This window comes from Schistocerca nitens, chromosome 7 (genome assembly GCF_023898315.1).
Source record: "Schistocerca nitens isolate TAMUIC-IGC-003100 chromosome 7, iqSchNite1.1, whole genome shotgun sequence".
In the NCBI taxonomy this organism is placed as follows: domain Eukaryota; kingdom Metazoa; phylum Arthropoda; class Insecta; order Orthoptera; family Acrididae; genus Schistocerca; species Schistocerca nitens.
In genome coordinates, this window is record NC_064620.1 from 153,237,354 (window position 1) to 153,249,959 (window position 12,606).

General features: G+C 47.9%; 1 protein-coding gene across 1 annotated transcript in view; it reads left to right on the forward strand.

The window, feature by feature from the left end:
- Positions 1–12,122: 12,122 nt before the first annotated feature.
- LOC126195315 (sodium-dependent noradrenaline transporter-like) overlaps positions 12,123–12,606 on the forward strand; it is a 453,210-nt gene continuing 452,726 nt past the window's right edge. The window contains exon 1 of the mRNA XM_049933875.1: positions 12,123–12,218. The gene's annotated coding sequence lies outside the window, so the exon portion shown is untranslated. The remainder of the gene's footprint in view (positions 12,219–12,606) is intronic.

Consider the following 12,606-nt stretch of genomic DNA (forward strand, 5'->3'; position numbering starts at 1 on the left):
AACCAAGACCTCGGAGTAATGGGTAAATATTTCAGATCTTGGAGATTAATTCCTAACCCAATAAAGTCAGAAGGTACAGTGTTTCATTTAAACAACCAACAGGCAACCCGATCCCTTGACGTTACCTTTGCTGGTAGAAAGTTAAAGCATAACCCAAACTCAAAATATCTTGGTATTAAATTGGATAGATCGCTTACATTCAAACAACACCTAATAGATACTGCTGCTAAGATACGTACAAGAAATAATATTATTCAAAAGCTCGCCAATACAAGCTGGGGAGCTGATGTACATACTCTGAAGATTTCTTCTGTAGCGCTGGTATACTCTGTTGCGGAATATTGCAGTCCTGTTTGGCTTAACAGCAGCCACACGTCTAAAGTGGATACTCAACTAAACAATACCATGAGAACCATAACTGGGACCATTAAATCCATCCCACTACCTTGGCTTCCTGTTCTCTGCAGTATACCTCCACCACATCTTAGGCGGCAAACCGCCTTAGTTAATGAATGGCGTAAAATCTCCTCCAGTACCAACCCCCCAATCCATCAGGACATTGCCCCAAATCTTTCCCGACTAAGATCTAGAAGACCACCATGGAGAACAGCTCAAAACCTTATGGCTACGTCTTACGATGCTATGGTTTCATGGAAAAATGAATGGTCTCAGACCGGACTATCCAAGAACTGCAATGAAATATCACCTGGTTGAAACCTACCTGGTACAGACCTGCCAAGAACAACTTGGGTTATACTCAATAGGCTCAGAACTGGTCATGGCAGAAGTGGCGAGATGCTCTGTAGATGGGGCATACGAGATTCACCACAGTGCGATTGTGGACATCCAGAGCAAACGATCCAGCACATCATTCAGGAACGACCTAAACGTGCGTTTAAAGGATCCATTCGAGAACTTCATGCAGCCTCCCCTGCAGCCGTCGAGTGGATGGAAAACCTAGACGTAGAACTTTAAAGAGACTCTATAGATTCCATATATGTGATTGCTGAATGACCTTATAGCAACAATTTCTACATGATAATTTTATCTTATCTATGACAAGATACCTTATTGTAACAACCTGTGTATGCCTACTTTATCCTTAATTGAATGTCCATAAGACGAGACATTATTTATGTGTTATGATGTGTGTTGATTTTATCTTTATTTGTCTCTATGTATTTAAACATGATACCATTTGTACTTGAAAACCACATACGCTAAATAAATAATAATAAGTGGTAAGTTCAGATAACGATGACGGAGGCGGATAGCGATCACGCACCCTTCTCTCCAAAGTAAACCACAAAGTCTCAATAATACTGAGCTCTGGTGACTGTGGTGATCAGGGAAGATGCGATAATTCATTCTCGTGCTCCGAAAACCTTCCTGAACGATGCGAGCTTTGTGAACATGGACCGTGTCGTCTTGATATACAGCATCATTATTGGAGAACAAACCTGGGATAGACACTATTAGCCAAAATTGCCACATAATCCTTGGCAGTTGTGCGAAATTTCAGAGTAACCATGGGGCCCTTGGAATACCTTAATACGTCTGTCTAAATAATCACCGTTGGAAACAGGCTGAAAGAAGACTCATCCCACCAAATTGCTCCCTCCACTGCTCCCCCCTTCAGGTTTTATGGCTTCGACATCAGCCTGGGGCTGCGGCTAAGTCATGTCTCCGCTATATCCTTTCTTTCAGGAGAGCTAGTTCTGCAAGGTTCGCAGGAGAGCTTCTGTAAAGTTTGGAAGGTAGGAGACGAGGTACTGGCGGAATTGAAGCTGTGAGGACGGGGCGTGAGTCGCGCTTAGGTAGCTCAATTAGTAGTCTGCCGCCGGCAGTGCTGCGAGGCGGTCACGTGCCAGAGCGCTGCGGGCGAGGCGCGCACGGTGTGTTTGTGTTTACTTCGGCCGCTGTAAGTGCCGTTTTCCCTTCTAGACCACCATGGCGCACAACTATCGGAAGAAGACATTACGTTTCAACTTTTGTTCCGACTTCGCCCGACCCAAGGCCCTGGAGGCAGAACGATTTATTCGCGATGAAGTTAAAATACCACCAACGGATCTAATTGGTATCCACTTGTCCATAGTTAGCAGTACCGTCTACGTCAAACTGATCAACGATGCGGCGTGCGACAAGGTGCTTCAAGAGGCAAAACGTGGACTGCGCTTCTGTCATTCCGACGGCAACGTCGGACCCGTTACCGTCGATCACGCAGGTCTCGGCACGCGGACGATAAGGATCTTCGAACTGCCGTTCTAACTACCTGCAGACGTCGTCATCGAGGCGCTCCGTCCCTATGGCAACGTTCTGGAACATGTTGCCGAACGATGGGTACAATTTCAAACCTATCCCGTTTTAAACGGTGTTAGACAGGTACGCATCGAGTTGCAGAAACACGTGCCTTCCTATCTACGTATCGGTGGCTGCCGTGCCATTATAATGTACGACGGCCAACCTCGGACCTGTTCCGGTTGCGGGAAAGGTCACCTTCGGTCTGAATGCATTCAACGACGTGTCGCGCAGCTCCCGTTGTCAGAAGCGTCCGTCACACCCACGGTGACCGCCCTACCGGTCACTTACGCAGCGGCTCTTGCCACGTCCACAGTTTCGTCCAGTCCGTCGCCCGGTCCTTCCGGTCGGTACGTCCCACCGTCCTAGTCACCTATGGACGGTGCGGACGTCCCACCTGACAACCTTGCCGCCGAACAGGTTCCCGCACCGGACGCTGAGGAAAACAGTACTTCTTCACAACACCTGTTTGACAATTTCATTGTACCCACCGTCGCCTTCGAACCAGGTCGACGCTCCTCCTTGCCGTCGTCCGACACTGAGGAACACGTGCGCAAACAACGCTCGCCACGTAGGCGCAAACGCCGTCGCCGTTCACCCACGGGTTCTCAAAGCGTCGCCACCCGCGACGACGAAGACGACACCCAACCAGCCGACATTTCCACGCAGAGGTCGGCGGACAGCTTTCACGATGAACAAGACGTTTCACAGGACGGGACTACCATGGAGTTCGCCACGCACAATGTAACGATCGGTGCGCAGGTTGAGACGCCTGTCTCCCCGCCGACAACTCCAGATCTCTCTCACCAAGACGCAATTCCCATGGACATTGGACAGACCCACGACACAGGAGCATGGGCCGACGACGTTGAGGAAGATACGCCCCCTCCTCCAGATGAATTGCCTCCGCCGGACAAGGCTGCCTGTTAACATCAAAAGCGAGGCGCTGCAGCTGATGGGACGGGACTTCCTGTCGGTGCCCTCTTCATACTTCCCTTGGTGATGGTAGATGCGCGTCCACCACCACTGAAAAAAACCTACCGGTTCGCCACACTGAACATCAACATGATCGGCACTGCACCCAAGCTGCAAGTCCTATGTGACATGCTTCGGGCCTCTAACGTCGACGTCCCCCTTCTTCAGGAAGTACGCGTTGCCACACTACCACCAGTCTACGGCTACGACTCATACACATCCACATGTTATCAATCAGGGCGTGGAGTGGCTTTCTACATACGCGAAAGAATCCCACTCAAGGACACGACAATCCTTCCCTGTGGAAGGGGCAGGGCTGTTACCATCTTCGACACGCGCGTCATCAATATCTACGCTCCGTCTGGCTCCACGAACCGTCGGCAGCGGTCCACTTTCTTCGGACATGACGTGGCGCCCCTGTTTTCTTGCCGCTATGATCGCCTTATCATGGGAGGCGATTTCAACTGCGTCCTCCATCCGCAGGACCAAATGCCTGGTTATTCGCCATGCCCGGCGCTGCTCACCTGAATCGAACATTTTCATCTAGTGGACGTTTGGGAGAAAATTCATGGCAATACCCCCGGTTTTACCCATTATACAGCACATTCTGCGAGCAGACTGGACCGGTTTTATGTCTCTGCCCACCTTGGCAATGAAGTCGCCCAAGCTGAACGATGGCCCCTTGCATTTTCGAACCACTGCGCCGTCATATGCTCCCTGGCTCTGCCACCTCAATCAGTGTGGCGCAGCAGGGGTTACTGGAAGCTTAATACCTCCCTCCTTAATGATCCACACTGCCGACAATGTATTGCCACTACTTGGTGGTCGTGCGAAAGACGCCTCCCGAAGTACACATCTACGTTCCATTGGTGGCTCAAATGTGCCAAACCTGCGATCAGAAAGGTCTTCACGCAATGTGGCAAGGCAGCAGCAGCATGGCATCGAGACACCACAAATTTTCTCTACGCCGTCCTCCGTGAGCTCGATGCACTACTTCCATCACCTGACACCCATAGGGAACGACAGCGTACTAAAGCTCGTCTCCTCTCTCTTCAACGTGCACGACTGCATGGTGTTGTGGTGCGTTCCCGACGACAAGACCTCCTCCACGACGAAACCCCATCCACAATCCAAGCCACATACGACCTTAGTCGTCGACGTCGACTTTTCGTCCCCAACATCACGACCTCCGATGGTGTTCACCACACAACACAGGCGGCAGTGGTGTCTGCCTTTGCTGAATATTATCACCAATTTTATGATGATGAACCGATGGCAACGGTAATTCCTGATGATCTCCGTCCTTCCCCTGATCAGACCCTCACCGTAACGGAGTCAACGTCCATGATGTCTGCAATCACCGCAGACGAGGTGGTAGATGCGATCAACAAAGGGGCCAAGAACAAATCACCAGGGCCAGATGGTCTCCCAGTGGAGTTTTACCGGGCGTTCAGCACGTTAATACTTCCTCGCTGGATGGAAATGATTCAAGAACTCTTTACTCCGTCCTTCCCAATTCCACCTGAATTGGTCACTGGCATTCTTATACCTGTGCGTAAGCCGAAGGGAGGGTCTCATGTTTATGCATATCGCCCCCTTACACTACTGAATGCAGACTATAAAATCTATGCACGCCTCTTAACAGCGCGCATACGCACCGTCTTACCTACGGTTCTTTCACCGGAGCAGACTGGGCGTGGTTGTGGGGCCACCTTACAAACAGCACTAGGAGAATGCCGTGACCTCATCGCACTGGCGTCGGTTTGTCGCCTTCGTGCAGCACTGGTATCCGTCGATTTCACGAGTGCCTTTGATCGCGTTCGACACCCATTCCTCCTCACGGTGGCGACACGTATGGGGTTCCCATTAATGTTTGTCGATGCCATTCGTCGGTTACTACTTCTACATCTACATTTATACTCCGCAAGCCACCCAACGGTGTGTGGCGGGGGGCACTTTACGTGCCACTGTCATTACCTCCCTTTTCTGTTCCAGTCGCGTATCGTTCGCGGGAAGAACGACTGTCTGAAAGCCTCCGTGCGCGCTCTAATCTCTCTAATTTAACATTCGTGATCTCCTCGGGAGGTATAAGTAGGGGGAAGCAATATATTCGATACCTCATCCAGAAACGCACCCTCTCGAAACCTGGCGAGCAAGCTACATCGCGATGCAGAGCACCTCTCTTGCAGAGTCTGCCACTTGAGTTTGCTAAACATCTCCGTAACGCTATCACGGTTACCAAATAACCCTGTGACGAAACGCGCCGCTCTTCTTTGGATCTTCTCTATCTCCTCCGTCACCCCGATCTTGTACGGATCCCACACTGTTGAGCAATACTCAAGTATAGGTCGAACGAGTGTTTTTAAGCCACCTCCTTTGTTGATGGACTACATTTTCTAAGGACTCTCCCAATGAATCTCAACCTGGTACCCACCTTACCAACAACTAATTTTATATAATCATTCCACTTCAAATCGTTCCGCACGCATACTCCCAGATATTTTACAGAAGTAACTGCTACCAGTGTTTGTTCCGCTATCATATAATCACACAATAAAGGATCCTTCTTTCTATGTATTCGCAATACATTACATTTGTCTATGTTAAGGGTCAGTTGCCACTCCCTGCACCAAGTGCCTATCCGCTGCAGATCTTCCTGCATTTCGCTACAATTTTCTAATGCTGCAACTTCTCTGTATACTACAGCATCATCCGCGAAAAGCCGCATGGAACTTCCGTCAATATCTACTAGGTCATTTATATATACTTCCCGCGGTCTCGATGGTACAAGTCAATGGGAGGCTTGTAGGACCGATTCCTATTCGCCGCTCTGAGCGTCAAGGATGCCCTATGTCTATTTTACTATATGCCATTGCACTCGAGCCCCTCATCACTGGTCTTACCTCTAGACTGCAGGTTCTCACTTTGCGTGACCACACCTTTCACTGCAGGGCTTATGCGGACGACCTCCTCTTTCTCACCTGCTCCTCCACGGAACTCAATGACGCCATCCAATGGATCCACCAGTATGGACGTCTTTCTGGTAGCATTCTTAATGTCCGTAAATCGACTATGATGCACATTGGGCGCGGCCTCCCGGCTATGGTGCCGACCCCACTCCCAGTCAGTGCCACCCTTCGTTACTTGGGTATCGAATTTACGAGCTCCACACACCGCACAGTGGCCCTGGCTTACCGGCGGCTTTTGCAGTCGATTCGGCACCATGTCCGCGGTCAAGTGCACCGTAACTTAAACCAACTCCAACGTGTGCCCTATGTCAACATGTATGTCGCCCCTAAACTGGTACACGTCGCCCAGATCCTCCCAATGCCGTTACTCCTTGGCCGCCGCATCCAATCAGCCTTTGGATATTTCGTGTCAGCAGGGGCAGTTTTTAAAGTCCGCTACAACACTCTAACACTGCCTCCTGCAAAAGGTGGCCTCGGACTCGGCAACGTGCGGGCACGATCTTCTGCACTCTTTGTCCACACTCTGTTGCGGCACTGCCAGGGGACGGTTCCGTCCTTAACACGCAGTCTCTTAGACATCCTCCGACCAGCTTCTCTCAATCCACCGATCAATGTGGCACCTATTTCTCCATTATTGTACCACGTCGTCAATTGTTTCATAGAACTCAGCTACGTTCGGGCCGATCTTCCAGTCACCCGTCCTCCCCGTACTAAAGATTATTATCGTTTGTTTATCCTGTCCAACCCTTGCGACCCCATGGTGCTACGGCATCCTGACATTGACTGGCGAACGGTTTGGGGGTGTGTGCATGCACCCTTTTTACCGTCGTTTGTGTCTGCACTCTGGTACGTTTTAGTCTATGGAAAATTCCCGACTAATAATCGACTTCATCAGATAGGACTGGCCGCCTCCCCACTCTGCCCTGACTGTCAGCTCGAAGACACCGACGAGCACCGTCTTACGTGCCACCTAAAACGAAACGTATGGCTCCTCATCCAACGAATCGGGGGCTTTTACCTCCGTGCCCCGCCAACGACGGTAACCCTGGATTTCCTGTTGTTGCCCCAGACATTTCACTACCCTCTTGCTAAGCACCATACCCTAATCTGGTTTCGAGGACAGGCTTTAGAATACCTCTTTCAGAGTGGTCCGCACACAGTCCTTTACTTCTGGTACAAAGTTGTGACCGCGCATAGCACGCTCACCCGAAACCCATCTTACCGACAAACTTATGCCGGTTATCTCCGCAGCGTCTTCCTTGACCCCCTGAAAATTGGGGTGTGCCATGCCTACCTGTCACATGATGCAACACCCTTATCCACGTTCTCATGCATCGACCAAAAAACAAATAAAAAAGGAAGAAGACAGAACGTTATATTTTGTTGTATTTAATGTTTTTTAAATTTTTTTGTTTAACTAGGTCATTTGTATGTTTAAATGGTACCTTGAAGAACTCTTGCATAGTGAATATATATGTACTTTTAGTTTGTTCAATAAAGATTATTAAAAAAAAGTTGGTAGAGCACTTGCCCGCGAAAGGCAAAGGTCCCGAGTTCGAGTCTCGGTCCGGCACAAAGTTTTAATCTGCCAGGAAGTTTCATATCAGCGCACAATCCGCAGAAGAGTGAAAATCTCATTCCAGCTCAGATATTCTCCCTCAGTATCTGCCAGAGCCTTCCGCAGGTCACAATCATCAATGGCATCTAACATAATATAGATTTGCTATACAGTGCGAGATTCTCACATTGTAATGAAATAATACTGTATCAGTTTTGATATTGTTTTATTAGGCAATCGATTTCGACGTTCCAATAGCGTCATCCTCAGGCCTGTCGCATGAATGACACCAAGTACTACTCGCGTATGTATAAGACAAGGCACCAATATTCTTATACACTGCCGGCCGGAGTGGCCGTGCGGTTCTAGGCGCTACAGTCTGGAACCGAGCGACCGCTACGGTCGCAGGTTCGAATCCTGCCTCGGGCATGGATGTGTGTGATGTTCTTAGGTTAGTTAGGTTTAATTAGTTCTAAGTTCTAGGCGACTGATGACCTCAGAAGTTAAGTCGCATAGTGCTCAGAGCCATTTGAACCCTTTTTCTTATACACTGTAAGGCGTTGGGATTTTGGACACCTTACAGGTCGGGTGCCTCAGTTTTGCGTGTCCTTCGTAGTGTTGCAAGACACTGGTTTCGCAACATGGGACTGGTTTTTGTGTGTATATTGCACTTGTTTGGAATTTAATACACGTGGTATCGAGAGTGACGAGGGTAACTGCTTTACGTAAACTTGCATGTTTAATTTAGATCAAACAGGGTGGAAGCATCACTGGAGGGTAAGCCAGATTTAGTTAGCCAAAGGAGTGTTAATAAGAGGGATAACAGGTCTGACTTTTCACCTGAAAGCCCGGAAATTAAACGACACTGTACTTATTAAGCCATTTTCTGATTGGGCACTCATGGCTACTAGAAATCAAAGAGTGACTGCCATTGGCTGTTGCATCCGTTGTAAAGGGTGGGAAGGGAAGCTAGGCTGAGGAGACGCGAAACTGCCCAGCGCGACAGACACTTTCCCTCGAGACGTCGTCGAGTGTGGTCGGAGGGCATCCCTCTCTGACGTAACAACAGGGAAAGGAGATATACTGGTGTGAACATTTTGTTCACCCGGCTCCAAAATTCAGTCAAGAGCTGTCTGAATTCTTTTCGTAAATCTCCTGAGCGGTGACCGAAGAGAGCCAATATAGTAAAATTCTTGCGAGAACAGCGAGGGCAGAGAAACACACGGCGTGCCAGCCTTGCGCTTGTCCTTAGCCATTCAAAGCAGACTAGGGTGAAGTAACGTTTTTCGCTTCACGAAAACGTAGGGCAGGTATAGGATTTTGATTGATTTACAGATCCGACGACACACGGCAGCAGCCAAGCCGAAGACGCTGTGCAACACAAGGAAAAGAACGCAACACAGCACTATATGTAAATGTCGTGTAATAAGCCAGTTTTCATTCCAGTGATACGAAGCTCAAAGTAGGGAGATCTGTCCTCCATGTGGTATTTCCCGAAATAACGTATTTCCTTTGTGGGCTCGATGGCTACGTTTGGTTAAAATTTGTGGTTCAAAAATGGTTCAAATGGCTCTGAGCACTATGGGACTCAACTGCTGAGGTCATTAGTCCCCTAGAACTTAGAACTAGTGAAACCTAACTAACCTAAGGACATCACAAACATCCATGCCCGAGGCAGGATTCGAACCTGCGACCGTAGCGGGCTTGCGGTTCCAGACTGCAGCGCCTTTAACCGCACGGCCACTTCGGCCGGCTAAAATTTGTGGGGGAAGAAATAAAATTTGTTAGAGTGGATAACATTGTTCAGCTCGACATTAGGATAGTCTTCCACCCGAGAGTCTCTCTCCTTCAGTTAAAATAATTAACTATCCTGAATTTTGCGATATTATTGATCTTTTATATTTTAAGTTATTTGAGAAACTTAATAACTGTAATAACTGGATCCCCTTGTCTGAACAGGCGATACCTGAGATTACTCTTGTGCATTCTAATGACCCAACGTGTGCAAAAGTGATACCAGTAAATGCAATTACAGGGAACAGTTGTTGTCCATTATGAGATAGAGGTACCTTCCTATCTCATTGGAATATTTTAGGAACATTGAGGGCAGCTATTTGTACAGTGGGAGCCGATACTGAATGGATTTATTAGTAAAAAGTTTAATTTTTAGTTTTTCACTTGATGTTCGTCAGTGCCTTCTGCACTGCAGCGTCTCAGTCACGTTGCCCAGAACCGGATAGAACCATCCTGAAACTCACGTTTTGAACCATCAGCAGCTAAACTCACGTGTTGCTGGCGAGGTAACGCTTTCTTCTGCAGGCAGCTTCCAAGCCGACCAGACGCCCTCCTCACCTGCTCTCTTGGCCGGCTGCCCATTCAGTCTCGGCGGCTTCTCCAGGCCTGCCTTTCTTTGCGGCATTGAAACTTCACACAGTTTAAACTATGTTTTATTCTTCACCTCAACGGGTGCCTACTGCTTTCCTCTCCTGGTCAATCCTGACGCATTAGCGTACTATTCTGAAGTCTAAACCCTTGGTGAGTTATGGCATGTTTCCTTACAGGTCATGTTCAAATTGCTAATAGGAATTGTACACACAATGCAAACATAGCATTCATTTATTACCAACCAGAGACGGGTTTTAACATTTTAATGTTCGTATAATAAGTTTCCGTCTCTTTAATCTAAGAATAGATGATCAATGCAGCTAGCCGCTATCTCTGTGTAATGCCTTGTCTGTATAGACGTGTATCTGTTGTCTTTAAGATCCCTTCACCTTCACACATAAGTCTATACAGTAAAGTAAGGCCCTCTCAGTTCTTGGCTGATCCGTGATAAGACATGCGAAAAATTAGACTAATGGAGGATTCTTAGTATTATCTCTGTTTTCATTCGCTCTCTCTCTTTCTCTCCTTTATCTATGTATAGTTTTTAATATAAGATTTCATTACGTGATATAGTGATAAAAAGAATCAGCCAAATAGAATCTTTGGTGGAGTCCTTCATCTTGGTAATCAGCGGCTGGCTTGCTGTAAGAGATCTTTACATTTATTATTACTGTTAAACACTGCAGTCAGTCGGGAGAATCAATCGTTTGAACAATTTGTTCCTTTTACGAAAGATTGCGAATTCCAGATGTGTACGAAGCCTTTTTGGATGATTTAACACACACTCAGTGATTGCAGGCTCTCTTCGACACAGCTGAAACTTCCCCACGAAATTACAGGGCCAACGTGATCAACAAATGATTCAGAAAAAACTCGTTCGTTCATTCACTCCAGAATAAAATAGTCACAAACCTTATTTATGGAGGAAATGGTGTATTAAATCCATCTCCATTACATGTCCAGATCTCCGGTGATTCCACGCCTTAGTTATTTTCTTTTACAATCTCTTTCTCTTCAAAACACACCGCTAGCGGCACAAATGTTAATTGGCTCGCTTTAGCTAGAAGAAAAGCAGAATATGTATTTCTCAGAAACACGTCAATCCCTCAACAGATACTCCAGAAGCTGTCCTAGTTACCACTCTAACAACCATGGAGAATGCATATATACATCTCTGTTATTTCAAAGAATAAATGCACTAGAAAACACTTTGGCGTCGACGAGCTGTCACCGCATATATTACGAGAAAATCAGATCAGATAACTCTTCCAAAGTGAATGAATGTGGATGGTTTGATTGAAAATGATTAATTGGTGCGTGGTAGAGGGTATTTGCTGTGGGTACATTACAGGGTTTAGAACATGGACGATTGATAATTAGTGTCATTGATGTGAGAGGCCACAAGATGACGTCATTGGAACGTTGAAACTAGTTGCATGTTAAAAAACTATCAAAATAATGGCTTTTGGTACAGTATTATTACATTTCATGGACCAGCCGCTGTTCCATGCTCCTGAGACCACGATGGAGGTGCTTGTATTTTCTCGGTATAGCTAAAACACTATGATACTCGAACCACCATTTCAATAAAGCAAATTTCATTGTTCCTTTATGCGCCCTGTTCGGATGGCGCTGTATTTGCTACCTAGTGAAGAGACTTACGGTCACGGGCGCGCCTGACTGTTTCTTTGACGCTGACCACACAGGATGCGCGGTCGGTGTGCTGACTCCAGCGGTGGTGTCCACAGGAGACCTGCAGGTCCAGCTGGAGGACGCCGAGAAGGGCCCGGTCGTCGTGGGCGTCGCGTTGTGCCCGTCCAGCGCCGTAGACGGCGGGGGCGGCGGAGGCGGCGGGGGCGGCGGGGTGGCGGGAGCGGTGGCCGCCACGGACGCCGCCGCCGGCGGCGGCAGTGGGGCGGACGCGCGCGAGTCCTGGTCCTCCAACGCCGACTTCCTGCTATCCATCATCGGCTTCGCCGTCGACCTCGCCAACGTGTGGCGCTTCCCCTACCTCTGCTACAGGAACGGTGGCGGTAAGTGCATCAGCGACACTCTAGCTTAGGGATCACTCACGTTCACTTTGCTCCTTCGTCTTCAATTTTGGACATGACCTCATCCACTGTCATCCTGTCATCTTCCATTTTTTCTCCTCCTCGTGCCAAGCTTTACAAACATCTCCATCGATTTGATGCCTACATGCAACTGGATACACTTAAGAAAAGTAACTATAATAATATTATTAACTGGTTTGATAAAATAGTTTTTAGACCTAATGTTATGTCCATTTCAAAAACTATAATACTTTGTCACAATTCCATGCGCTAAGATATTCTCTCCCTGATGACAACTGTGTTGAATCTCTTGATAATGGTTCCTACCTTGTGGTCTAGTGGCTAGCGTTGCTGCCTCCGGATCACGGGG